At 36.5% G+C, this 27,455-nt stretch overlaps 2 long non-coding RNA genes across 9 annotated transcripts; both read left to right on the top strand.

Annotated features, from left to right (window-relative positions):
* Positions 1-1,522: 1,522 nt before the first annotated feature.
* On the top strand, positions 1,523-15,275 carry LOC110797106 (uncharacterized). Of its 8 annotated transcripts, none has more exons than XR_008924079.1 (4): positions 12,700-14,570; positions 14,707-14,773; positions 14,860-14,969; positions 15,070-15,275. It is a non-coding gene; the product is annotated as an uncharacterized lncRNA (long non-coding RNA). The 8 variants fall into 8 exon arrangements; XR_002535755.2 differs by having other exon boundaries at positions 12,700-14,399; positions 14,484-14,570; positions 14,702-14,969; XR_002535754.2 differs by having other exon boundaries at positions 12,700-14,399; positions 14,484-14,570; positions 14,707-14,969.
* Positions 15,276-17,925: 2,650 nt separating this feature from the next.
* LOC110797104 (uncharacterized) lies at positions 17,926-26,118 on the top strand. Its single transcript, XR_008924082.1, has 2 exons — positions 17,926-18,166; positions 25,968-26,118. It is a non-coding gene; the product is annotated as an uncharacterized lncRNA (long non-coding RNA).
* The last annotated feature ends 1,337 nt before the right edge of the window (positions 26,119-27,455 follow it).

A 27,455-nucleotide genomic window follows, 5' to 3' on the forward strand; every position in this document is an offset into this window, starting at 1 on the left:
ATGTGACCTCTAAGTCACAAGATTAATTTTCCGACCACCAAATTCACCAACTTGTGTTGGTTTAATAGTTGACGCAATAAATAAGATGATGGATTCTAGCCTTATCCTCCGTATGATTTTGGAATTTTTGTGCCTCTTGATACCATCTTAGTATAGGAAAATTTTGGTATTTACTGACTTGAAAAAATACACTAATTTTGTATTAATTACCATTTGGAAATTTTATTATAATTTAATACCTTAATTAAAGTATGTTTTTAGTTCGGAATCACTATCACTTTATGGTTTTCTCATTTTAAAATTAAGATGTCTCTTTCGTTTATTAATCTTTTAACAACAACAACAACAACAATAGCAAATCCTTAGTCCCAAAATGTTTTGGGATCAGCTAACATGAATCGTCATAGGAGATCGTCATTGTCACCAATCAAACCAGAAAAGAAGCGGGAAGTCAAAAAATAAAAAACAAGGAAGAGAAAGTGGAATCAATGAAACTAAGATAAGAGGAAAATGCATGTATATATATATATATTACAGAAAAAATATTATAAGAGATAATAAAAATAAGTAAAGTTTAAAATAAATGAATAAGTAAAATAAGTACATTTCAAAATAGCATGTAAAATTAAAAAAATTAAAAAAAATTAAAAAACAGGAAATGGACGTTTTTTTTTTATAAGCAAATATTGTATATATATGCAGCATCATTTACAGTTTAAGCATCAAGTGGAACAAACTCCACTGCTGCCACAAAAGAAGGCACAAAGCCAACAAAACTACCCATCTAACAGGGTGAGAAACCAACTATGATCACTTGAGCTAATTTCTCTAGGCAAGACTGAATTAATCCTAGCACTAGCATTCTGCTTTACAAGGATGCACACTTTATCAATGCACCTAATTTGACTATCACTACTACAAAAACACCTATATAAGTCGTCCTTTTAGAGTCGCCTCAAATTAATGTGCGACACCAAAACATCTAGTGTCTCATTTTATAAAACAGGCGACCCATAAAGTTGCTAGCAGATATTTCAAAGAGACTAGGGTGTCGCCTGTGTTTTAAAATGGGACTCTAAAAGGTTTGGTGTCGCACATTAGTAACAGGCGACACCTATTTCTTCTGAATTTTCTTTTCATTATTTTAAAAAAAAATCAAATTAAATACTTTCAGTGTCGCATGTGTTAAAAAATTAGACTCTAAAAGTTTTGGTGTCGCACATTGATAACAAACGACACCTATTTTTGTTTTAAAAATTAAAATGAAATAATATTAGTGTCGTCTGTGATATAAAATGGGACTCTAAAAGCGTAGGTGTCGCACATCAAAATAGGCGACACCTATCCCTCGATATTTTTTTTCTTAAAAGTCATACGAAATAGTTTTAGTGTCGCCTGTTAATTATATTTTGAAATATAAGCGAGACTATATTATAATTACTATTTACTAACATACATTTCATCAGAAAAAATAATTAAAAAATAAAATTACGAGATTAAAACCCGAAAAACTAATTAAAAAAATAAATTTGAGGAACGAATATTTCCTAACAATCTTCCCATAACAAAACTAAAAAATTTCTAAAGATTTCCAAGGAATTGAACCGGCCGTAACCTACTCTCAATCCCTCAAGCTTCTCGTAATCATGCGGTTCTCACACAACCCAGTCTTCATCTTCCTTCCCTCAACAATCTTTCTCCCGTAATTCATCATCTCATAACAATTTCCTCCCCTAAAACCTCTAAGTAATCCTGCAATTCTCACAAGTCACAATCAGTCATCCTCTCTCAAGATCTATTCGAGCAGTACGCTCATCATCTCCAGCAATTCATCATCTCACAAACGCACAATAACTGCTGGTTTTCTACGCAAAGCGAACACAACAAAAAAAGTTAAGGCATTTCTTTGATTCGTGAACTTAAGTGTTAATCTTAATATTTTGTGTTTCTGTTATTCTTATTTTTTTCTCTCTTATAAGATTAGGCGTTTTTATCTAAAACTTATTGAATTGATATGATTGAATTAAGTGTTAGATTAGAATAATCTTGTATACGATGGGTGTATAAATGTTGATGAGTCGATGGTGGATGAGCCAATTGAGACCCTTAAGAGGTGAAGAATTGGCCTTCTTTTTTATTCTGTTTGTTGTTCATAAGGTGTTTGATGAAATGCTTGTGAGAGGTTGTTGTGTTTTTTGTTGTTGTTGTTGAGATAATTGTCCTGTGAAAGTTTGTATAGCATTGATTTGTTCTATAATTAATGCCCAAATTTTGTGTCTTGGCGACCTTGAAAAAGCGTTGGTGGCAACTGTTAGGTTATGATACATATGACATTACATAGATCATGCGGAAACAACCATTAACCCAGGAAACATATTATTTACACATAATCATTTAGCATAGTTTAGATGCATACTCTTTGTTGCGTGCCTTCCCTAGCTGCGCCCGAACCGAACAAGAACAAGTCTTTTAGGACTCCAAGTGTCGTCCCTCCGTAGAAAGTCCACAGCACGTCCGGATCCGCCTTAAGATTGACCAACTAGAATCGCCCTTAAGGTACTCAGAAAATTCGGCACTTTTGGGGCAAGATGGGTGTTTGAATTTTCTCTCAAAAACTCACTTTTGAATACTTTGAAACTTGTGTATAAATTATGACCCCTAGGCCTTTATTTATAGAGTTATGGAAAAGGAATCGTAATCCTAGTAGGATGCGAATTAATTGGAATTAGAATTCTACATGAATTCTACTTAATCAATTTATCCAATAGGAATAGACATTTAATCATACACTGACTCTTGCAGATTCAGGAATCTCGCATGAGCTCAAACTCACACACACACGGCAGCTACAAGGGCTGCCCACGCATGCGAGCAGCAGCCCACGCAGCGCGGCCCACGCATGCGTGGCCTTGTGCGCGCTGGGCTGTGGCGTGCGTGCTTGCTGGGCGATGGCCTGGCTTCGTGCTGGGCCTTCGTCCGGCAGGCCTCGTCCGATGCTAATTCGTACGATATGCTTCCGATTAAAATTCCATTTCCGGAATCTATTTCCGATACGAACAATATTCAACATTTCCGATTCCGGAATTAATTTCCGTTTCGAACAAATATTTAATATTTCCGTTTCCGGAATTATTTTCCGATTCCGGTAATATTTCCGATTCTGACAATATTTTCGTTTCCGGCAATATTTCCGATTCTGGTAATATTTCCATTTCCAACAATATTTTCCGATACGTACCATGTTTCCGTTTCCGGCAACATCTACGACTTGGATAATATTCATATTTCCGATACGATCCATATTTCCGTTTCCGGCAATATCATCGTTTCCGGAGTATTCATTTCTTGCCTGTGACGATCTTAGCTCCCACTGAAACCAAGATCCGTCGGTTCCGAATATTCATAGATGGAGTATTTAATGCCATTAAATACTTGATCCGTTTACGTACTATTTGTGTGACCCTACGGGTTCAGTCAAGAGTAAGCTGTGGATTAATATCATTAATTCCACTTGAACTGAAGCGGCCTCTAGCTAGGCATTCAGCTCACTTGATCTCACTGAATTATTAACTTGTTAATTAATACTGAACCGCATTTATTAGACTTAACATAGAATGCATACTTGGACCAAGGGCATTATTTCCTTCAGTCTCCCACTTGTCCTTAGGGACAAGTGTGCATTTCCTAATTCCTTTGTCGCTCGATGCTTGCTCTTGAACATAAGGTAAGAGTTGTCATCCTTATTATGTCCAGAGGTGTTCCTCGGTTTCAGAGTTCAACTGATCAAATAAACAGATAATCATAGCCTATGATTCATCCGAGCACGGCCATGCATTTCACAGTTTCTAGCTCTCCGAGTGGCCTTGTACAACTTTTAAGCATCTCATCCCGATTTATGGGAGGACAATCCCAATCTTGCGATCTTGAGATTAGACTTCGTTTGATAGGTGATTACCTGAGCGTTGCCTTTATAGCCTCCTTTTACGGTGCGACGGTTGGTCAACGTCAAAGCAACCAGTTCTCAAACAAGTAATCTCAAATCACTCAGGTATTGAGGATTTAGTGTCTAATAATTTAATGAAATTTACTTATGACAGACTTTCATCTCTTACAGTAAAGTTTCATAGGTCTTGTCCGATACTAGTCTTCCCAAAGTAAGTATCTATGCAAATGATTATGACATTGCCATGTCCACATAGTTCAAGAAACAGAACTACTAGTCATCTTGCATTCTAATCGTCTAACGTTTTCTATGCGTCCAATTTTATAGAAAACTCCGACTAGGGACCATTTTCAACCTTTGACATTCAAGTTCACTTGATAGACATTTCTTAGTCACAGGACTGGTCCTGACAGTCTATCTTGAATATATCGTCAAGTTGAAGGGACTCATCATTTAATAAACCACAAATTAAATGGAAAAATGAATTCCTTTCATTTATTGTGAATGATTAACCAATAATGTTTTACAAAGGTTTAAACTCTAAAACTTTAAAACATTAAACAGAGACATCAAAGCCATTCTCCAATATGCTTGATTCCCATAGCTGCAGTGTGCGAGTTGTGCTTCGCTTGCGGCAGAGGTTTAGTTAATGGATCTGATATGTTGTCATCAGTTCCAATTTTGCTTATCTCGACTTCTTTTCTTTCAACGAACTCTCGTAGAAGGTGAAATCTACGAAGTACATGCTTGACTCTCTGGTGGTGTCTAGGCTCTTTTGCCTGTGCAATAGCTCCGTTATTATCACAATACAGGGCTATTGGTCCTTTAATGGAGGGGACTACACCAAGTTCTCCTATGAACTTCCTTAGCCATATAGCTTCCTTTGCTGCTTCATGTGCAGCAATGTACTCCGCTTCAGTTGTAGAATCCGCAATGGTGCTTTGCTTAGCACTTTTCCAGCTTACTGCTCCTCCGTTGAGGCAGAAGACAAACCCAGACTGTGATCTGAAATCATCTTTGTCGGTTTGGAAACTTGCGTCCGTATAGCCTTTAACAATTAATTCATCATCTCCACCATAGACCAGGAAGTCATCTTTGTGCCTTTTCAGGTACTTCAGAATATTCTTGGCAGCAGTCCAATGCGCCTCTCCTGGGTCTGACTGGTATCTGCTCGTAGCACTGAGTGCGTACGCAACATCCGGGCGTGTACATATCATAGCATACATTATTGAACCAATCAATGATGCATATGGAATCCCATTCATTCGTCTACGCTCATCAAGTGTTTTTGGGCACTGAGTCTTGCTTAGAGTCATTCCATGAGACATGGGTAGGTAGCCTCGTTTGGAGTCCGCCATCTTGAACCTATCAAGCACCTTATTGATATAAGTGCTTTGACTAAGTCCAATCATCCTTTTAGATCTATCTCTGTAAATCTTGATGCCCAATATGTACTGTGCTTCTCCTAGATCCTTCATCGAAAAACATTTCCCAAGCCAAATCTTGACAGAGTTTAACATAGGAATGTCATTTCCGATAAGCAATATGTCGTCGACATATAATACTAGGAAAGCAATTTTGCTCCCACTGACCTTCTTGTATACACAAGATTCGTCTGCGTTCTTGATGAAACCAAAGTCACTGACCGCTTCATCAAAACGTATATTCCAGCTCCTGGATGCCTGCTTCAATCCGTAGATTGATTTCTTTAGCTTGCATACCTTTTTAGCATTCTTTGGATCCTCAAAACCTTCAGGCTGTGTCATAAACACAGTTTCTGTTAAAACGCCGTTTAAGAAAGCAGTTTTGACATCCATCTGCCATATTTCGTAATCGTAATATGCAGCGATTGCTAACATTATTCGAATAGACTTTAGCATTGCAACTGGTGAAAAGGTTTCATCGTAATCCACACCGTGGACTTGCCTGTAACCTTTCGCAACCAATCTAGCTTTGAAAACTTCAAGTTTCCCATCCTTGTCCTTTTTCAGTTTGAAAACCCATTTGCTTCCAATGGCTTGGTAGCCATCTGGCAAATCGACCAAATCCCATACTTGGTTTTCAGACATGGAGTCTAATTCAGATTGCATGGCTTCTTGCCATTGCTTGGAGCTAGGGCTCGTCATAGCTTGCTTGTAAGTCGCAGGTTCATCACTTTCAAGTAATAGAACGTCATAGCTCTCGTTCGTCAAAATACCTAAGTACCTTTCCGGTTGAGATCTATATCTTTGCGATCTACGCGGGGTAACATTTCTAGATTGACCATGATTCTCACCAGATTCTTCTAAAGATCTCTGAGTTTCATCCTGAATGTCATCTTGAGCATTCTCTAGAGTTTGTTGTTCGACTCGAATTTCTTCGAGGTCTACTTTTCTCCCACTTGTCATTTTGGAAATATGATCCTTCTCCAAAAAGACACCATCTCGAGCAACAAACACTTTGTTCTCAGATGTATTGTAGAAGTAATACCCCTTTGTTTCCTTTGGATAGCCCACAAGGATACATTTGTCAGATTTTGGATGAAGTTTGTCTGAAATTAATCGTTTGACGTATACTTCACATCCCCAAATCTTAAGAAAAGACACATTTGGAGGCTTTCCAAACCATAATTCGTATGGAGTCTTTTCGACAGCTTTAGACGGAGCTCTATTTATAGTAAATGCAGCTGTATTTAGTGCATGTCCCCAAAATTCTAATGGAAGTTCGGCCTGACCCATCATTGACCTGACCATGTCTAGCAAGGTTCTGTTCCTCCGTTCTGACACACCGTTCCATTGTGGTGTTCCAGGAGGAGTCAATTCTGATAGAATTCCACATTCTTTCAGATGGTCATCAAATTCATAGCTCAGATATTCACCGCCTCTATCAGACCGCAGTGCCTTAATCTTCTTGCCTAATTGATTCTCTACTTCACTCTGAAATTCCTTGAATTTGTCAAAGGATTCAGACTTATGCTTCATTAGGTAGACATAACCATACCTACTGAAGTCATCAGTGAAAGTGATAAAGTAGCTGAAACCACCTCTAGCATTTGTACTCATTGGTCCACATACATCTGTATGGATTAAACCCAATAGTTCATTTGCTCTTTCTCCAACTTTAGAGAAAGGTTGCTTTGTCATTTTGCCAAGTAAACATGATTCGCATTTACCATAATCCTCTAAGTCAAATGGTTCTAGAATTCCTTCCCTTTGAAGTCTTTCTAAGCGTTTCAAGTTTATATGGCCTAATCGACAATGCCACAGATAGGTGAGATCTGAATCATCCTTTTTGGCCTTTTTGGTATTTATGTTATATACTTGTTTGTCGTGATCTAATAAATAAAGTCCATTGACTAATCTAGCAGATCCATAAAACATCTCTTTAAAATAAAACGAACAACTATTGTCTTTTATTATAAAGGAAAATCCCTTAGCATCTAAGCAAGAAACTGAAATGATGTTTTTAGTAAGACTTGGAACATGGAAACATTCTTCCAAAACTAGCCCGGAGGGCAACGACAAATAGTAAGTTCCTACGGCTAATGCAGCAATCCGTGCTCCATTTCCCACTCGTAGGTCGACTTCACCCTTGCTTAACTTTCTACTTCTTCTTAGTCCCTGTGGATTGGAACATAAGTGTGAGCCACAACCTGTATCTAATACCCAAGAAGTTGAATTAGCAAGTATACAGTCTATAACGAAAATACCTGAAGATGGAACGACTGTTCCGTTCTTCTGATCTTCCTTTAGCTTCAAGCAATCTCTCTTCCAATGCCCCTTCTTCTTGCAGTAGAAGCATTCGGATTCAGAAGTGGGTTGACTGACCTTCCTCTTTGCAGATTTGGCGCCAGTTTGCTTAGTTGGGCTGGCCTTGTTGCCACCTTTCTTAGCATTCCTCTTCTTTCCAGATTTCTTGAACTTGCCCCCACGCACCATAAGCACATCCTGCTTATCACTTTTGAGCGTCTTTTCAGCGGTCTTCAGCATACCGTGAAGCTCAGTGAGCGTTTTGTCCAGACTATTCATACTGTAGTTCAGTTTGAACTGATCATACCCGCTATGAAGAGAATGGAGGATGGTGTCTATAGCCATTTCCTGAGAAAATTGCTGATCCAGCCGACTCATATTCTCAATGAGTCCAATCATTTTGAGAACATGTGGACTTACGGGCTCGCCTTTCTTAAGCTTGGTCTCAAGAATTTGCCTATGAGTCTCCAATCTTTCGACTCGAGCCAGATCTTGGAACATGTTCTTCAACTCACTGATGATTGTGAAAGCATCTGAGTTGATGAACGTTTTCTGCAGATCCGCACTCATGGTGGCGAGCATTAGACATTTCACATCCTTGTTGGCATCAATCCAACGATTGAGGGCTGCCTGAGTGATCCCGTCGCCTGGAGCTTCGGGCATCGCCTCATCTAGGACATACTCCTTTTCTTCCTGCATAAGAACTATTTGCAAGTTCCTTTGCCAGTCAAGGAAGTTTTTCCCGTTCAACTTCTCCTTTTCGAGAATTGATCGAATGTTGAATGAATTGTTGTTTGCCATATTAAAAACTACAATTGAAAAGAATAAACAAATAAATAACCATTCACAGTTTCTCTTAATAAACTTAAATTCTAGCATTCATGCATAATTCAATGTTTATTAAGCATTTTATTCAAGTTATGTGTTCCGGCAGGTGTGAATAAAATGATTCCAAGATCCTAAAATCATTGAAGAACTAAGCACAGTTTGTCGACTTAATCCTAGAACATCTTAGGTAAGCAAAAGCCTTTTGCTAATAGTCTAGAAACTATTCTTGGTTGATAGGTACGTCTAAGAACTTATTAGGTAAACCTATCGAATTTGCCACGACATAAAAGGACTCCTTACTTATATCGTTGAGTTTCACCAAAACTAACATGTACTCACAATTATTTGTGTACCTTGCCCCTTTAGGACCAATAAGTAACACCTCGCTGAGCGAAAACTATTACTAGATTGATGTAAAGGATATCCAAGCAAGTGTATATTTTGGCATGGCACCTTTTAACTCAATTTTTAAGTTTGGAACTTAAGGCTCTTACTATGTTGGTTAGATTTTAAGTGAACTAAAATCCTTAATCATGCAACATAATCAAGCTTTTGATCTCATGCATTTTAAGACATATTTAAAGCAATAAATAACTTAAAACATGCATAAGATATTTGTGATCTAGTATGGCCCGACTTCATCTTGAAGCTTTGACTTCAAAGTCCGTCTTGAAAATCTCCGTGGGAGGCACCATTTTCTTCAAATAGGATAAGTTATAACTAATTACAACTATTTGATGGTACGCAGACCATATTTGAATTGAAAAACAACTTTGGTACTTTAGACCAATTACATTCAAATTAATGGTACGCAGACCATATTTTCTATCCTATTTGGGCCATACTAGTCACTTCATAACCTGCAAAACAGTACATATACAATATATACCATTCACCCATTCATTATCATGAATGGCCCACATAGCTGGTTAGTTAAACACATTATGCATCACGTAAACATTTGCAGCAATTAATCAAGGGCACCAATAATCTACCAATTATTCAGTCCTTATTAATTCTAATCGAGTTGTTTTAACCTTAAGGATTTGTAGACCTAATCAAGAGTTTATGACTAAAAGCACTCCCACTCAAACCAATAAATTCATATGCTTTACTAATTTTAAACATAAAATTGTATTTCTAGTCTAACCGGAAACATACAAATTTAATTAAAATTTAAAGCTCATATAAATTTATAATTGAATCCAAAAATTTAATTTAATTTCAGTCGCATTTAAATTAATTCATGATTTTAATTTTAGTAAAATAATTAGAATAAATTCCATTTATTATAATTATAATATTCAAAATTAAAATCCAAGAAATTAATTCAAATTATTAATTTTAAAATTAATTAAAATTACGTGAACTGAAATTTTCAAATTAAACATTCAAAACGATCTAATCGAAACGCAAACACCCTACGCGTTGCACGCCCATGGGCCGTACGCACACAGCCATTGCTGGCCATGTGCGCGCAGCCCATGCGCTCGTAGCATAGCTGCTGCTGTCCCATACGCAAGCCTCCGCACAGCGCCCACCGCACGCGAGCTATCGCTCGCAGCGCGCGCGCGTTACCGCGCTCGCTGGTGCGCGAGATCGCTCGCTGGTGCGCGCGAGCCATCGCTCGCTGGGGCGCTGCATCGCTCGCTGGCGCGCGAGATCGCGCGCTGGCGCGCGAGATCGCTCGCTGGTGCGTGCGAGCCATCGCTCGCTGGGGCGCTGCATCGCTCGCTGGCGCGCGAGATCGCGCGCTGGCGCGCGAGATCGCTCGCTGGTGCGCGCGAGTGATGCTGGGCGCAGCGCTCGTGGCACGCGAGCTTGCGCTCGCTGCGCACGAGGCTGCGCGCTGTTGTGCGAGGCAGCGCGCGCTGTGGCGCAGCTCGCTTGCTGCCCACACGCGACTGCCTTGGCTCGCCCCTCGCCCATGCCCATACGTTCATTGCTCGTGGCACACGACACAAGGCAGGGCTGCTGCCTTGTGCTCGTGCACTACGGCCTTGCTCATTGCATTCGTGCCGCACGGGCGACGAGCTCCCTTGCTCGTCGTCGCATGCCCGCATTATACAACACCCCTTAAGGGTAACACGAAGCGTCCATTGCTTCGCGCGTGCAAGTTATTTGAACGAATCGCATAAAATTTAAAATTTATATTTAAAATTAATGACAAATTAATAAATAATATTAATTTCATAATTTTAGGGCGAAAAATCGAAAATTTATTATCCAATTGATTTCCGATTGATATGGATTCAAGTCTAGGTCATAAAAATTTAAAATTTATCGTAAATTTACAATTTTTATGGTGGTTTTTAATCATAGGTTTCTAATTAAATTACAATTAATTATGAAAATCAAATTAATTCTAAATTATTCTAATTTTCAACAAATTAATCATAATTACAAATTAGATTGCATAATTAACAAGACTAGGCATTCAAACTTGTTAAACATATGCAATAGGTCAATCAAAAATTCAAGATTTATCAACAAGAATCGCAAATATTTAATTTAACATCTTAAATTTACGAAATTTTGCATTCGAAAAACTAAAACCTTCGAAAAGTCATAGTTAGGCTTCGAATTTGAGAATTCTGGGTTCGGCAGAAAAATATTATTTTTGTCAAAATTTTAGAATGCCTTTTACATGCGGAATTGACACAAAAATCACTCAATTCGGATGAGTAATGAAGAAACTGCCGAAAAACTGCGTACGTATAATTAAATAAACGCAATTTGCAACTAATTAACAATTACGAAAATTAATCACCCCTTTTAATTCTTGCAAATTTGTAATATTTAACCATGTTCATGCAATTTAGATTATGAAAATAATAAGGGGCTCGTGATACCACTGTTAGGTTATGATACATATGACATTACATAGATCATGCGGAAACAACCATTAACCCAGGAAACATATTATTTACACATAATCATTTAGCATAGTTTAGATGCATACTCTTTGTTGCGTGCCTTCCCTAGCTGCGCCCGAACCGAACAAGAACAAGTCTTTTAGGACTCCAAGTGTCGTCCCTCCGTAGAAAGTCCACAGCACGTCCGGATCCGCCTTAAGATTGACCAACTAGAATCGCCCTTAAGGTACTCAGAAAATTCGGCACTTTTGGGGCAAGATGGGTGTTTGAATTTTCTCTCAAAAACTCACTTTTGAATACTTTGAAACTTGTGTATAAATTATGACCCCTAGGCCTTTATTTATAGAGTTATGGAAAAGGAATCGTAATCCTAGTAGGATGCGAATTAATTGGAATTAGAATTCTACATGAATTCTACTTAATCAATTTATCCAATAGGAATAGACATTTAATCATACACTGACTCTTGCAGATTCAGGAATCTCGCATGAGCTCAAACTCACACACACACGGCAGCTACAAGGGCTGCCCACGCATGCGAGCAGCAGCCCACGCAGCGCGGCCCACGCATGCGTGGCCTTGTGCGCGCTGGGCTGTGGCGTGCGTGCTTGCTGGGCGATGGCCTGGCTTCGTGCTGGGCCTTCGTCCGGCAGGCCTCGTCCGATGCTAATTCGTACGATATGCTTCCGATTAAAATTCCATTTCCGGAATCTATTTCCGATACGAACAATATTCAATATTTCCGATTCCGGAATTAATTTCCGTTTCGAACAAATATTTAATATTTCCGTTTCCGGAATTATTTTCCGATTCCGGTAATATTTCCGATTCTGACAATATTTCCGTTTCCGGCAATATTTCCGATTCTGGTAATATTTCCATTTCCAACAATATTTTCCGATACGTACCATGTTTCCGTTTCCGGCAACATCTACGACTTGGATAATATTCATATTTCCGATACGATCCATATTTCCGTTTCCGGCAATATCATCGTTTCCGGAGTATTCATTTCTTGCCTGTGACGATCTTAGCTCCCACTGAAACCAAGATCCGTCGGTTCCGAATATTCATAGATGGAGTATTTAATGCCATTAAATACTTGATCCGTTTACGTACTATTTGTGTGACCCTACGGGTTCAGTCAAGAGTAAGCTGTGGATTAATATCATTAATTCCACTTGAACTGAAGCGGCCTCTAGCTAGGCATTCAGCTCACTTGATCTCACTGAATTATTAACTTGTTAATTAATACTGAACCGCATTTATTAGACTTAACATAGAATGCATACTTGGACCAAGGGCATTATTTCCTTCAGCAACTAATTTTGGATAGTAAGAGTAATAACATTTCCATCAAAACTTTCAGATGTTGTAGTAATAGGATTGGTATCTAAAGAATAGATTTGGGTTAAAAAATGCTCATTTTTAGGGGAAGATTTGTGTAAGTGCTAGTTGTACATTGCTTGAGAATGTAGAAAGTTTGACGAGGTTAGAAGAGTTATGGTAGTCCTTAGAATGTAGACAGATTGACGAGGTTAGAAGAGTTATGGTAGTGCCTAGAATGTAGACAGTTTGACGAGGTTAGAAGAGTTATGGTAGTGCCTAGTATGATATTGGCTTTTAAGGAGGCTGGTATTCGTTAGACGCTGAAGATGAAGATTACATATTTTCGGGGTGGCTGGTAGTGGAGCATAAGTAATTTACTTAATACAATGACATGAAGAGTATTACAACAGAATTTCTACACTGTTAGCTTATTGTGTTAACCTCAACGGATGTTTATATCTAACAGAGGTGACAAAGCTTTTGTAATTGATGTCTAAAATTTTGCTTTCTCACGTTGATATTTTCCTTGAATGTTCTTCAAAATTATTAAAAAAAAAATAAGAGCAATGTTTTTTGTGTAGGACTAAACCTCTAAATCTTCTTATCTGTACACTATTGATCACAGGAAAGAATTTTCCCTTCAGGAGCTGAACTAATTTGGTAATGACAACAACCATGTAGTATCAGAGTATCTTCCAGAACACAACTGAAGGAGCTGCAGCCAAAACTGTATATGGTACTGATAAAAAATGTCTGAAAGCACAAAATATAGAATTATCTCAAAACAGGATCAAGTAAGATTATCTTTACATTACAAAAAATTCAAAGTATGATGTCTCATATATTTAGTTTGTGAATGCGATATGACTAACTGAGATGGTTTATAACTCAAAACTCTGAACTTCAGTATTAATTTTGGACAAGGGCTATGCAGTAATCAAATTCTCTAAATTTGGCTTTTTACATGCAGCATCGATATCTTTCCTTGGAAGAGTATGTCAGATTTTGCTAAGATAATTAGACACCTTTACAAGTTAACGAAGCATGTAGTTGGTTTTACCCTTATAGTAGGAATTGTATACCCTGCTATACTGCCCAAGTGCCAATCGATGCATAACAACAGACTCTATCAAGAATTGTGTTGATAACTCTTGATTTTGTCTTAACTCTCTATAGTAGATCAGGACTTGATGTGTAAGATCTGTAGTGCTTTGTTGTCTTAATTCTCCAAAGTAGATCAGGACTTGATGTGTAAGATCTGTAGTGCTTTGTACCATTTTTTTTTACTAAAAACCCAATGCCTTCAGTAATGTTACAGATTGGTCCAATTATTAGTAAGTTTTTGCTGAGAAGCCATGAAATAGTTGTCGCCTGTTTGCTATGTATGTGACTCCTATATAGTTTAATTATTTATGATCCACCTGTTCTAGTTACTTTGAATCTTGTATTAACGATTCTCGTGTTCTCCCTGATGTGACTCAATTTGATATAGATTGATGTGACTGAACAGTACGTAGGTTCAGCTTGTACACTGCAACAGGTCTGAATCCTGTATCTCTGATTACCACATAATTGAAAGGTTCTTTTACTTGATGGAAACAGCTTCTTTTCTCAACAACAATGGGTTAACCTCTTATTGGCATTGCTGAAATATGTATCAACATTAAATTGGCCATGTAGATAGCGTTTTAACTGGTACGGAGTATTTACTATTATTAGTAAACTGCTACGAAGTATTTACTATTATTAGTAAATTAGTACTCTGTATCATATATATAGGAATCAAGGATTCAGTATCAGAAAAATCTTGTTCGCTTCAGCAGGTGGTGGATTAGATAGCGTGCAAGTAAAAGGACATATATCTGTGTAAGTAATAGAATAAACTTCTCTCTGTTCTGCTTCTTAAAGGTTGAATTGATCCTAGATTATAATCAACGATTATGGCTTACTGAGTTACATGCTCGACTATTGTCGGTGACAAATTAATTGTTCTCAAGTTTAGGACTTATCGAACTTGGCAAGCCAACAACAAAGGTTTTTTCAAGTATCTAAGATGGAAATAAATTATAGTAAGATTTAATTAGTTTGATCATTATTTTTATCGTAATTTTATTCATATATGTGTTAATCTTTAATTTAATGTGTATTATGTTAGTGTCTTAGTGTTCTCGCCAACCGAAAATGCTTGAATGTGGCTATTACGTCATGAAGTACATGTATCAAATAGTTTTACTTGAATTACAAAGTATTGGTAATCTGGAAGAGGTACGTGTATTTTTGTTATTATAGGTGTATCTCATTTTTTTACTATGCGCTAACTTTTATCCTAACTTTACTAATTATACATTATTTTGTTGAAGTACAGATATTTTCTACAAACTCGTACACTCAAGAGGAGATTGATGATGTTCGAGAAAAATGGAGCAGATATTTTTTAGTAGTTGTTTGCAGTCATTGTCTCGTTTCAGAGATAGAAAACTATAACAAATTGTAGGTTAATTTTTTGGAATACATTATTTATACTTGTTAAACCAACTTTCTTGTTTGAATCAATGAAAATTCTTTTCGCAATTCTACAACTCTCTATTTATGTATTTTGTGAATTTATTATTTATTATATTACGTACGTAGAACTAGTTTAATTAAGTGAGAACTAAAAAAACAAAAAACACACTTTAGGCGTCGCCTCCAATAACTACATGCGACTCCTGAGTCCTAATGGTTAATTAACTTTTTTTTTAAAATATAAAAGAATACTTTCCTTGTCGCCTTTTGGTATAATAGGCGACTCAAAATGGGTAAAACATTTAAAAAATAATTTGGAAAATAATTTTCGTGTCGCTTGGAAACTTAAGAGGCGACTCTAAAGGTAATTAGTTTAATAAAAATAAATTTGCAAAACATCTTTCGTGTCGCCTCTTAGTATGTTAGGCGACTCGATTATTAAATAAATTCAATAAAAAAGTTCGGAAAAATATTTTTCGTGTCGCCTACAAACTTTAGAGGCAACTCGTATAATTTAAAAAATTATAAAATTAATTCCGAAAAATATTTTCCGTGTCGCCTATAGAGATTAGAGGCGACATTAAAGGTTAATTAATTCTTTTATAATAATTAAAAAGTACCTTTCGTGTCGCCTATGGTGTGACTCCGAATGATTAATTAATAAATTAATTTTTTTGAAAAATATATCTTCAGTGTCACTTCTTCCATAACAGGCGACATGTATAATAATATTCGTGTCGCCTCAAAGGGGCGACAACAAAACACCAAAAAGTTTTAGAGTCCCTAGCTTCAGAGTCACACCATAGGCGACACTAAAGGCAATTTAGAGGCGACACGAAAAGGTGTTTTTGTAGTAGTGTATTCCACAAGGAATTATTTCTCTCACTCCATATGTGATATACTGTACACCAAACAAAAGTGTAAAACACCCCTTTTCTGAGTTTTGTAATCTTCTTCATATGTATCCATCTGATCAGATTAGGCAAGCTTCTTATAGTTTTGCTGATGTGTAAGCAAGCAGCAATCTGCTGCCAACATCTTGAGTTGTACTGACATCCAAAAAACAAATGGCTGTGGTTCTCAACTTCTAATCCACACAGCAAGCACAGATCATCAGTAGTGACTCCAAACTGCATCAATCTATCTTTAGTAATCAACCTCTCTAGAACAGCTAGCAAAGTGATGAATCTATGTTTTGACTGAGTTAGACGACCCCAAACTGTAGTAGTCCAGTATACCCTAGCAGCAGCAGGAACCAACTGACAGTAAGGCTTTTTAATGGAGTAGTTAGAAATTGAACAAAGTTGGTTCTCAGACAAGTGTGACTTCATTAATTCCTTAACCTGGCATATGGCTTTCCAGTACCAACTATCACTATTCTTAGGGGAATAATCCCACCAGGGTTTGCCTTTTAAGTACACAGAGTGAACCCACCTCAATCATACATTCTCCTTTTTTGTGGCCACCATCCATACATGTTTTCCACACAGCAATGAATATCATCAATGTATATTCTCTCCCTCCACTCTATCCTATCCAACACCATATTTTCCTCAATCCCAAGAAAGCTCATATCGTGCTCAATCACTTTCCTCCAAGTTTTCTTAGATGTTCCCCTACCTCTTGCAATTCTATCACTTTGTCACCCTTCTATCCTCCTAATCGGTGCATCACTTGATCTTCTACTTACATGTCCAAACAATCTTAAACGATTTTCCATCATCTTAAACTCAATCGGTGCAACCCCTACGTTCTTCCTAATAATCTCATTCCTCAAACGATCCTTTCTTATATGCCCACACATCCAACGTAACATGGGCATCTCCGCCACATTCATCTTATGCACGCGACATTGTTTCACTGCCGAACCTTCCGTGCCGTATAACAAAGCCGGTCGAATTGTCGTGCGGTAAAATTTTCCCTTTAATCTTTGGGGCATGCCTAGATCACATTGAAACCCCATGACACCTTTCCACTTCAACCCACCTGCTTTGATTCTATGAGCCACATCGCCATCCAATTCTCCATCCTTTTAGATAATAGATCCTAAATAAGGGAACATTTCAGAGCCTTGGACAATTTTCCAATCTAAGGAAATTGCCCCCGTCTCTCTGTCTTGGACTCCACTAAACTTACACTCCATATATTCCGTCTTGTTTCTATGATTCAAAATTTATTTTTCTCCTTTTTCGATAAGTATTTCGTAGAGAATAACATTTCACAATAACTCGTTTGATACTTCACACATATTTTTGAAGTCAACAAATATTTTTTAATTTGTTTGATCTTTTACAAATTTTCGAAAGCATGGTATCCACGGTATCCTTGTATATAAAGCAGGAGCATTGACTTTAATCACTTTAAATGATTAAGAAATAAAAGAGATATCTTACCTATAAAAATAAGAAACGTGTAAAGTGGTAGTGCTTCCAAAACAAAAATATACTTTAAAGTATAGTAAATTACAATAAATTTGCATAAAATAATTAATAAAAAAGTGGTGTAATTTTAAGGTAGTAAATACCAAAATATCCTAAGCATAATTAAGAAATTAGGTTATGACTAGCTTTATCTTCTACTACACAAAGTAATATTGTGGTGTACAAAACGTACTGTCACATGGGAAAATAAAATAAACGGAGATTGATCTCATATATTTTAACCCCAAACATTTAGGAAAATTCTTGTGTGGACCTGGTCCACAATAAATTTGTGTGGACCTGAAGTCCACACGTGCAAGTGTGCAACCCGCGGAAATTGTCCTTCTATCTTCTTTCGCTATTTCTCATCTCTCTCCTTACCTTCTCTGTTTTCACTTCTCACGCCTCTCGTCACTCTCCCTTCTTACTTTCCTTTCTCCTCTCTCCTGTAAATGCAAAATCTAATCGCTAAGTCAAGGTAGATTTTTGAGAAATTCAGAGATCCTAAACCCTAACCTCCGATTCTTCGATCATAAGGTATAATATCTCTCATCTTTTCTCGAATCATTCATAATTTGATTCATGGTTTGTTCTTCAATTTCCAGGGTTTCGTCGATTAAATTCATAGTTTTTGGATTTAATTATAAATCTTATTATCTCATGTATAACTTCCTCTTCCATTTCAGTTCTTTGGAATGGAGAAATTTGTGACCCATTAAAGTTATGGGGGTGTTTGGTTAGGAGAGGTTTGAGGGAAAAAGAGCTTTTTGGGGTGAATTAGAGGTTTGACCTTTAGAAAAAGCTAATTGGAAGCGTTTGGTTAGGAGAGGATTGAAAGAGAGTTTTGCTTGTAGTTTAAAATTTGTTGTTTCTCTAACTTTATGACAATACCTTAGATAGTAGTCTTTGAGTAATTACAGATTACCTATATTGCCTAATATAGCCAATAAAGGTCACTATAAGCTTATGAGAGTCACTATTGCTAATAACCTGATTAATTTTACATTTTGGCTTGTGATTATTGACTTCTTGTTGAATGCACTCAGAATAACATAATTATTGTCCTTTTATCTTGTATTTGAGCAATTCAAGAGTTCAAACTGTTCCTTCAACTCTGTTTATATCTACCCTGTTTCAATGGTCGTTGATGAAAATAGAATCTTCATTGTTTCTCTTGCAAGTGTATTACAGTTTGCTTTGCTTTTTTTGGTCATACAGAAATTAATTGTTTGGATTATCTTAGTAATACAAATAGTTTGAAAGTAAATGCCTTTAAGATTGTAACCTTTTATAAACAACGACATGAACTTTGAATGCTACAAAGTAGAGCTGTCAAAAACTGACCCGACCTGAAAACCCGACCTGAACCGACCGAACTGAAGGAAATAATGCCCTTGGTCCAAGTATGCATTCTATGTTAAGTCTAATAAATGCGGTTCAGTATTAATTAACAAGTTAATAATTCAGTGAGATCAAGTGAGCTGAATGCCTAGCTAGAGGCCGCTTCAGTTCAAGTGGAATTAATGATATTAATCCACAGCTTACTCTTGACTGAACCCGTAGGGTCACACAAATAGTACGTAAACGGATCAAGTATTTAATGGCATTAAATACTCCATCTATGAATATTCGGAACCGACGGATCTTGGTTTCAGTGGGAGCTAAGATCGTCACAGGCAAGAAATGAATACTCCGGAAACGATGATATTGCCGGAAACGGAAATATGGATCGTATCAGAAATATGAATATTATCCAAGTCGTAGATGTTGCCGGAAACGGAAACATGGTACGTATCGGAAAATATTGTTGGAAATGGAAATATTACCAGAATCGGAAATATTGCCGGAAACGGAAATATTGTCAGAATCGGAAATATTACCGGAATCGGAAAATAATTCCGGAAACGGAAATATTAAATATTTGTTCGAAACGGAAATTAATTCCGGAATCGGAAATATTGAATATTGTTCGTATCGGAAATAGATTCCGGAAATGGAATTTTAATCGGAAGCGTATCGTACGAATTAGCATCGGACGAGGCCTGCCGGACGAAGGCCCAGCACGAAGCCAGGCCATCGCCCAGCAAGCACGCACGCCACAGCCCAGCGCGCACAAAGCCACGCATGCGTGGGCCGCGCTGCGTGGGCTGCTGCTCGCATGCGTGGGCAGCCCTTGTGGCTGCCGTGTGTGTGTGAGTTTGAGCTCATGCGAGATTCCTGAATCTGCAAGAGTCAGTGTATGATTAAATGTCTATTCCTATTGGATAAATTGATTAAGTAGAATTCATGTAGAATTCTAATTCCAATTAATTCGCATCCTACTAGGATTACGATTCCTTTTCCATAACTCTATAAATAAAGGCCTAGGGGTCATAATTTATACACAAGTTTCAAAGTATTCAAAAGTGAGTTTTTGAGAGAAAATTCAAACACCCATCTTGCCCCAAAAGTGCCGAATTTTCTGAGTACCTTAAGGGCGATTCTAGTTGGTCAATCTTAAGGCGGATCCGGACGTGCTGTGGACTTTCTACGGAGGGACGACACTTGGAGTCCTAAAAGACTTGTTCTTGTTCGGTTCGGGCGCAGCTAGGGAAGGCACGCAACAAAGAGTATGCATCTAAACTATGCTAAATGATTATGTGTAAATAATATGTTTCCTGGGTTAATGGTTGTTTCCGCATGATCTATGTAATGTCATATGTATCATAATCTAACACGAACCCGTAACCGACCATGACCCGAAATTACGGTAAAACAGGAAACCCGAAACCTGACCTGTACCCGACCCGAAAAAACCGATAACCGATTTTAACCCGATGTTGTAACACCCGAACCCGGACCCGACACCCGATCCGAAAATGACCGATAACCGAACTGACCCGACCGAACCATGACCCGAACTCGATTCGATACCCGACCCGATGTCAACCAGAAACCGATTGTAACTCGATGAAACCTGCTATTGACCCGACCTGTGACAACCCGCGCTACCCGATTTACCCGAGTTATCAATGACACGACCAAATATTAACTTCATTGATAAATCTATTTTAATTATTTATTGCTAGATATTGAAAAATTTAACTCTAAAATAAGTTAAACAAAATTTTTTAGAATATAAAATAATTAAAATGTATAGGTTAATTATCAGACCCGAGTTTGACCTGTCCCTGAGAGTGACCCGACCTGAATTCTATTTGATCTAATTATTATCCGATCCAAACTAAGACCCGAACCCGAAAATAACTGTGTTGCAAACCGACTTAAACCCGACTCGATAAGACCCGAACCCGAAATTATCTGCTACAAACCGACTTAAAGACTAGCAAATTGGTGTCACATATTTTGATAACATCATTTAATCACTCTATATGTACCAGGTATGCCTTAACAAAAGAAGGAAAACGTACTTTTATTGTCTTCCTATCAGATTATCAAGTTGCACAATATGTGATTGTATTAGTAAGGTAGTCAGTCACTTTTTTTGTTGTGTTAATTGTAAGCCTATTAGCTCAATTGGTCGAGCACTGTGTACTTTCGTTGGCACGGAGGATGTAGGTTCAAGTCCTACATAGGCTAACGTATAGTGATCATTTTTAACAAATAGTGACCTTTCTTTTACATACTCCTGATTATAGCGACCCCTATTTAAATATAATCACTTTTTTTTTAACATATAGTAACTCCTATTTTAAAAATAATCACTATTGTAAGAGAATTGGAGTATAGTAAAACGAAATTACGACGGGAATATAAAAGAAAACACCTGTATGTAGCATTTTCTCTCAGGTTTATAGCCTTTACTTTCTTTATCATTGTGGAGTATCAACTCCACAGATTCCATGAAGACGACTAGCCGGTCACTCTGCATATTGACTTCACTGCAAGATTCAGGAGAGAAGAGAGTCAGGTACTAGTGCTTGTCTGCAGAGGGAAAAAACACCTAAGTTAGTAGAGAGGCTTACTTGTTTACCAAAAAACCGAGATCGTCAAGTGCTCGGTACCTGAAGATAACCCTACCCACAATGTCAGATATGGAGATTGGCCCCTAAGTAATTTTGTTATAGGTCAACCATACTGCTACGACTTGGATAACATCATAGAAGGAAAACAGAAAGCAAAAGAATATTTGCATCTTGGAAGCTAATCAAAGAGAGTAAAATGGTAGAAATACCAATCAAGAAAACATGAGAGCTGATACATATATAAACTAGAGATTAAGAGAAGCAATCACGCACAGCCGCACAGGTTACTAATGGACATTGATACCAATGAGGTCAAGAAAGATCAACGTCAGTCCATTATATTGAGTTTTATTACACCAATCACCCTGTTTCATTCTCTTCTTGGTTTTGCTAGCTTCAACGATGTTTTGTTTGTTTGCACAGAACAAGTAATGATCCATTAATCCAGTATGCTGACATCTCATGCTTAGAAACTGATGACTACATTCATTGCTGATTACGAGCTTTTAGAATTATTAACTGAAACAATTAAGGGAAAAAAAACTTTACAAGTTTAAGCAATTCATCCAAGGTGATACTTTATATTTGTGCCGAATAAGAGGCCAATCTTCGCCATCAGGTTGCTGATGTCTTCTACCCAGGTTCACACATTCCTTAACATTGAGTTGTTGTAAGGATTTGAGTTTGGAAAAATACTTTGGAATTTTGACATATAGTAACTCCTATTTATAAAATAGTCACTATTGTAATAGTTACCGAGTTTTCACACATATTGACCCAACCGCTAACTATTGGTATAGTATTTACCTTTATTTTATATATAGTGACCCATATTTATATGAGTTACCCATTAATTAGCCTATGTAGGATTCGAACCTACATCATAGTGCACTTGCACTTGGCTCTACCAATTGAGCTAATAGGCTTTACAAAACCGAGACATCCCTCTCATTACAAATCACCTCAGCTCAAATGAATACTCAACCATACAACCAACTGAAAAACTTGCTTAAACAGGCAGCAAAACGGTATTCTATGGTCAACTATGTGTCTATGTTCAGGAAAAAAAAACTTCACCTTCCCTCTTAAGTTCAAACCATCAAGTTGCAATCAAGATTTAGAGCTAAGACAAACTAATTCACTGACTCATCAAAAAAATGTATCATAAACAAGAAAAGTAACCTTAAAAAGAAAACACAAGATTCAATATATTACAATATATATAGTGACCATTTTGTTTGAATAGTCACCCTTAAAACTGAAAATTTGTTTAAAAGTTCAAAACCGTAGACATAGTAATTGTAATTGGCATCATAGTAACCTCTACGAAAAATGAAATGTCAATAATAATTATAGTGAAATCATTTTACATTAGTAACTAAAATTTTAGCATATTGTCCTTTTCTGCATAACTATGGATGGGATAACTACCCTTATAATTATGAACAATTACAATTTCATCAATTCAATTAAAATAGTAGCATTATAGCACACTACAAAATCGCAAAATCAAAATTAGCAAAACGCAACAAAATATGAAAGTTGTTATTATACATCTAAACCCTTATTTTGTGAATCAGTAAATCAACCCCTAAATCGTGGCTAGGACATGAAGTCAAACAAAAAAAACATTATTAAAATCAACTAAAACATCAATGGAAAAACTTTAAACACGGAAACTCATTGATATCAACAACAGGAGTGAAATTTTGACTAAAGTTAGCGAATTTAACTAAAACAAATGCAAAATTAAGAAAAATTAAGATGAAAATAGACCTCAATTTTCCTTGCAAACATCTGAAATTCTGAACTTCGGGAGGCTTATTCGAGCTCAAATCGTTATACTTCCTCTAGCTTTCGGCTGCATTGCAAAGAGATGAGGAACATTACTTTTGAAATTGAAGAGAGAGGAATTGCAGAAGCAAATGTGAGAAGAGAGAAAAGAAAATGCTTCTGTGAAATCAGGGAAGAGGAGATTTTGGTAAAAATTAAAATGCTTCACACGTGCGAGATAAGAAGTAAAGGGAGGAAGCTTCTTCTTTTGGGCTTGGTCCACAGTAATTTTGTGTGGACCAGGTTCATTTAAGAGTTTACCAACAATTATCAAATTAATCTAGTTGATAACTAGTTTCTTCTTTTAATTAAACACCCTCATGTTAAATAGGTACTCCCTCTGTAATATCCCATATTTCACTAAGGAAAATACTATATACAACCTTAGATTTATATCCTTAGTCATATAATAATATAGATTTATAATATATAATAGTATAATTTATAAACTTAGCTTTTACTTTGTGGAATATTTTTATAACACTAACTATCTAAGTAGTACTTTTATAACACTAACTAGCTAGAAAGTAAACTCTAAACAACTCTGCACTGATGAGTCTTAGCCTATTATACATTGGTTCTAGCTATAGCCTTAGCCCTAACTTATACTTTTGTTAATATCCACGTATAGTTCTACCAATCAAATAAATAAATAAATCATATAGTAAAAAATATCATCATCCTCGTCAATTGCAGCGTCCTACCCGTATCGAGCAAAAATCTAGGAGGAATATACCTCTAAGCACAATATCCTAACTAATTTACCATGATTATAGGATTTCGTAGTCAACCCGTATAATCTCAACCGTGAAATCTCATCCTTATCTCATTAGAATCTTTAACTACTCAAATTGATAACCCTAGGGTATTCCCTTCCTATAAATACAAAGCATATATCTCATAACTCAAGTTTTGGGAAAATCCTCAAACACTCGTGTGAACACCAGAGAAAATAGAGTTAATTGCCGAAGTTGGGTTCCAGCTACGTTCGGCACAACCGAATCACCATCAAACTATACCGGAAACCACCGCGAAAAACACCAGCTCATAGCCCTCACGTCCCTCTACAACTACAATCTTCGACCTCTAAAAACCGATCATAAACAAAGGTAATATATCATCTCAAAGATAGCCTTATGCCTTCGTAACTACTCGATTTCTTACTTCTTTATTACTTGATTTTTTGGAAAGTAAACCATTTTCTTTAGCTTCCCTTCAAGGGTCACGTGAGTTTGAAGATTCAACTTGGACTCTTCTTATCTTATTCAACCAAATAGTTTTAAATAAATTAATTTTATTGGTTTTTAGACTTAATGATAGTATAATTTATTAACCACACTATTCTGATATACTAATAATACAAGATTGGAAGAGGATCTTTATTTACTCGGTTAGTCTAACTATTATTGTAAGAAATCAATATAACCGATCACATATATGTAATATATGAATTTTGTTATATATAGGTATAGCCTATACCCGGATCGTGCATATATTAATACAAATTATTTTACACTTGTATGTAGAGTACGTAGAACGTGAAGAGACTTACTAGTGTTTGTTTTGTGCAGTGATTTGTAAGACTAAACTTAATAAGGTAAGTTACTATGTCCACTGTCTTACTAAATCCTGTAAAAATAAGTTGACATGGCAACGTGTTTTCTATACATGTATGGTAATTGTTGGATAATTTATGTTCATGTATCCATGAAGACAGTAGGTGATTTGGATTAAGAGTTAGTCTTTATAGCTGGTTAATATTTTACGCTTTTGTCTATTGTTCGAGTAACAGTGAAATGGAACTCATGTTTATTACTGTGGATGCATGTGATAATGTGGAACTTTGGTTTCCTTGAGCTAGCGTATGAATAATGTTAATAATGTTAAATGGTGTTAAATATATGTATTTGACTACTTGGTTTCTTTGAGTTCGTGTTACCGTATGAACTCATATTATTTAACTACTTGTTTAAATAATGTTAAATATAAGAATAACGTTCTACTTGTTTAAATACAAGTATAATTAAGCTTGTTAATGAACAATATAATGATTTTGGTTGTGATAAAACACTAATCTCTTGATGCAAAACATACTTGTTGGTAAGACATCTTAGGCAGGATCCCCTAAGATGAGGAACAATTTGGTGGTACGACACAACGTGTCTTAATATTTTAGTCGGAGCTAACTAGCACGACTTAGGCTTATTCTACTCCTTTGAGTTAAAAATACTCACTGGGGGGTGTGCACACTTAAGGACTAAGACCTATTTTGGTGGTTACACCCATTAGGGTGGTAGTCTTGAACTACATTTATGGTGGAATTATCTTGTTCTCTTACCTCTAAGTAATTAATTAACTGTTAATTATGGACTGAGTGCGTGTGCTTGTTACGTGCTATTTGTGCATGAAATGTTTTTAAGATAAAATGTTTTCCAAAGTAAGAAAAAGGTTTTCGAAAATGTTTTACAGGGTGAAGTAGTACTTACTCAATTTCCACTGATTTGTGGTTTCCCTTCTGTATATGTTTTTCCAATTTACAGGTATGCGTGGCACGTCCTGAGCGACCGTTTCACAACAACTAGTAGCAAGTTATTAAGAACGTAGATCACCTAAAGACAATCAGTTGGTTTTATTTAATTCAGTTTGTGACGATATTTTGGGTAGTTGGTTTAAGTTATTTAATTATGACAATGTGGGTTTATTTACACTACAAGAAATTTTACTATTAACGACGGGAAATCCCGTCGCGAAAGGCCAATAATCGTTGATTAACGACGGGATTTCCTGTCGCGGAACCGTCATAAAAGGGGGCCGTCGTTAATAGAAAATCCCGTCGTTAACCCGTCGTAAAAGACATTTTGTGACGGTTATTCCCGTCATTGTTTGGTTGTTAGCCCCGTCGCAAAAGGCTTTTGCGACGGGATTTTTGACCCGTCGTAATTAGGTTGTCGTTAAAGATACAAATTCTTGTAGTGTTATAAAGGTTGGATTATTGATGGATAATATAGCCTTACATTTGGGTTGTAGCCTAAATGTGGCGGTAATACCCTTAATTTATTATTTTATGCTTCCGCTATAAGTCTTAAACAAGTATGGAAATTGGGGGTGTTACACCCTCCGTCCCGGAAAACTCGCAACGGTTTGACTTTTTACACTATTCACATAATTCACTTTGACCCTACTTTATTTATAGTATATGAAAATAAGTGTTAGCATATAATATATTGTTGGCTTCATCTTAATATATATTTTCAAAATATTAATATTTTATAAGTTTCTGTAATATATAATTGAAGATATTAATGGGCAAAGTTGTGCATTGGCAAGCGTGTCAAGTCAAACCGTTGAAAGTATTCCGGGACGGAGGGAGTATATGATTAAAATTTATAGTTTAGTCAACGTTACAACTCAAAGCAATACCTTCATGATCAAACTTAGAGTAGGTTTAATATAAATTTAGGAAAGAAAATGGAAAAGAAATATATAAGAAGGAGAAAGAATAATGTTAAATATTGTCATTACAAGTTGTTTAACAATTCCCTCAAAAATAAAAAATAAGTCGATTCATATACAATGGGAAAGAAATCACTTTTAACAAATAGAGATTCATAAAGGTAACAATTTTATTACCATAGATTTATAAGATGTAACAAATTATGGTAATGGCCGATCGATCACCTCTAAAAAAAAGATTGTATTACCAGACCTCTTATAACAAACATTAGGTAATGAAAATATTTAAATAGTTCCATTTCTATCGGCAAAACACACTATAGCAAACATAATCTTAATTCCGAATAAAAACAATAATGATCAATTTGTGGGTTTGGTCCTACAAAGAAAATGTTAAGCCGTCAACGTTTTGTGTGGTTTCAAACTTTTCTAACGTTTTATTCAAGTCATTGTTCACTTATGACTATTACATGTTTGACTAGTCTTCATTTGGAATTACTTGAATAGAATTTTCAAACCAATAGCCGCCATTAAAAAGTTCACTGAGATAACTGTGTATGTCAAATTTCGTCTAG

Source organism: Spinacia oleracea, chromosome 6, assembly GCF_020520425.1.
Source record: "Spinacia oleracea cultivar Varoflay chromosome 6, BTI_SOV_V1, whole genome shotgun sequence".
NCBI lineage: Eukaryota > Viridiplantae > Streptophyta > Magnoliopsida > Caryophyllales > Amaranthaceae > Spinacia > Spinacia oleracea.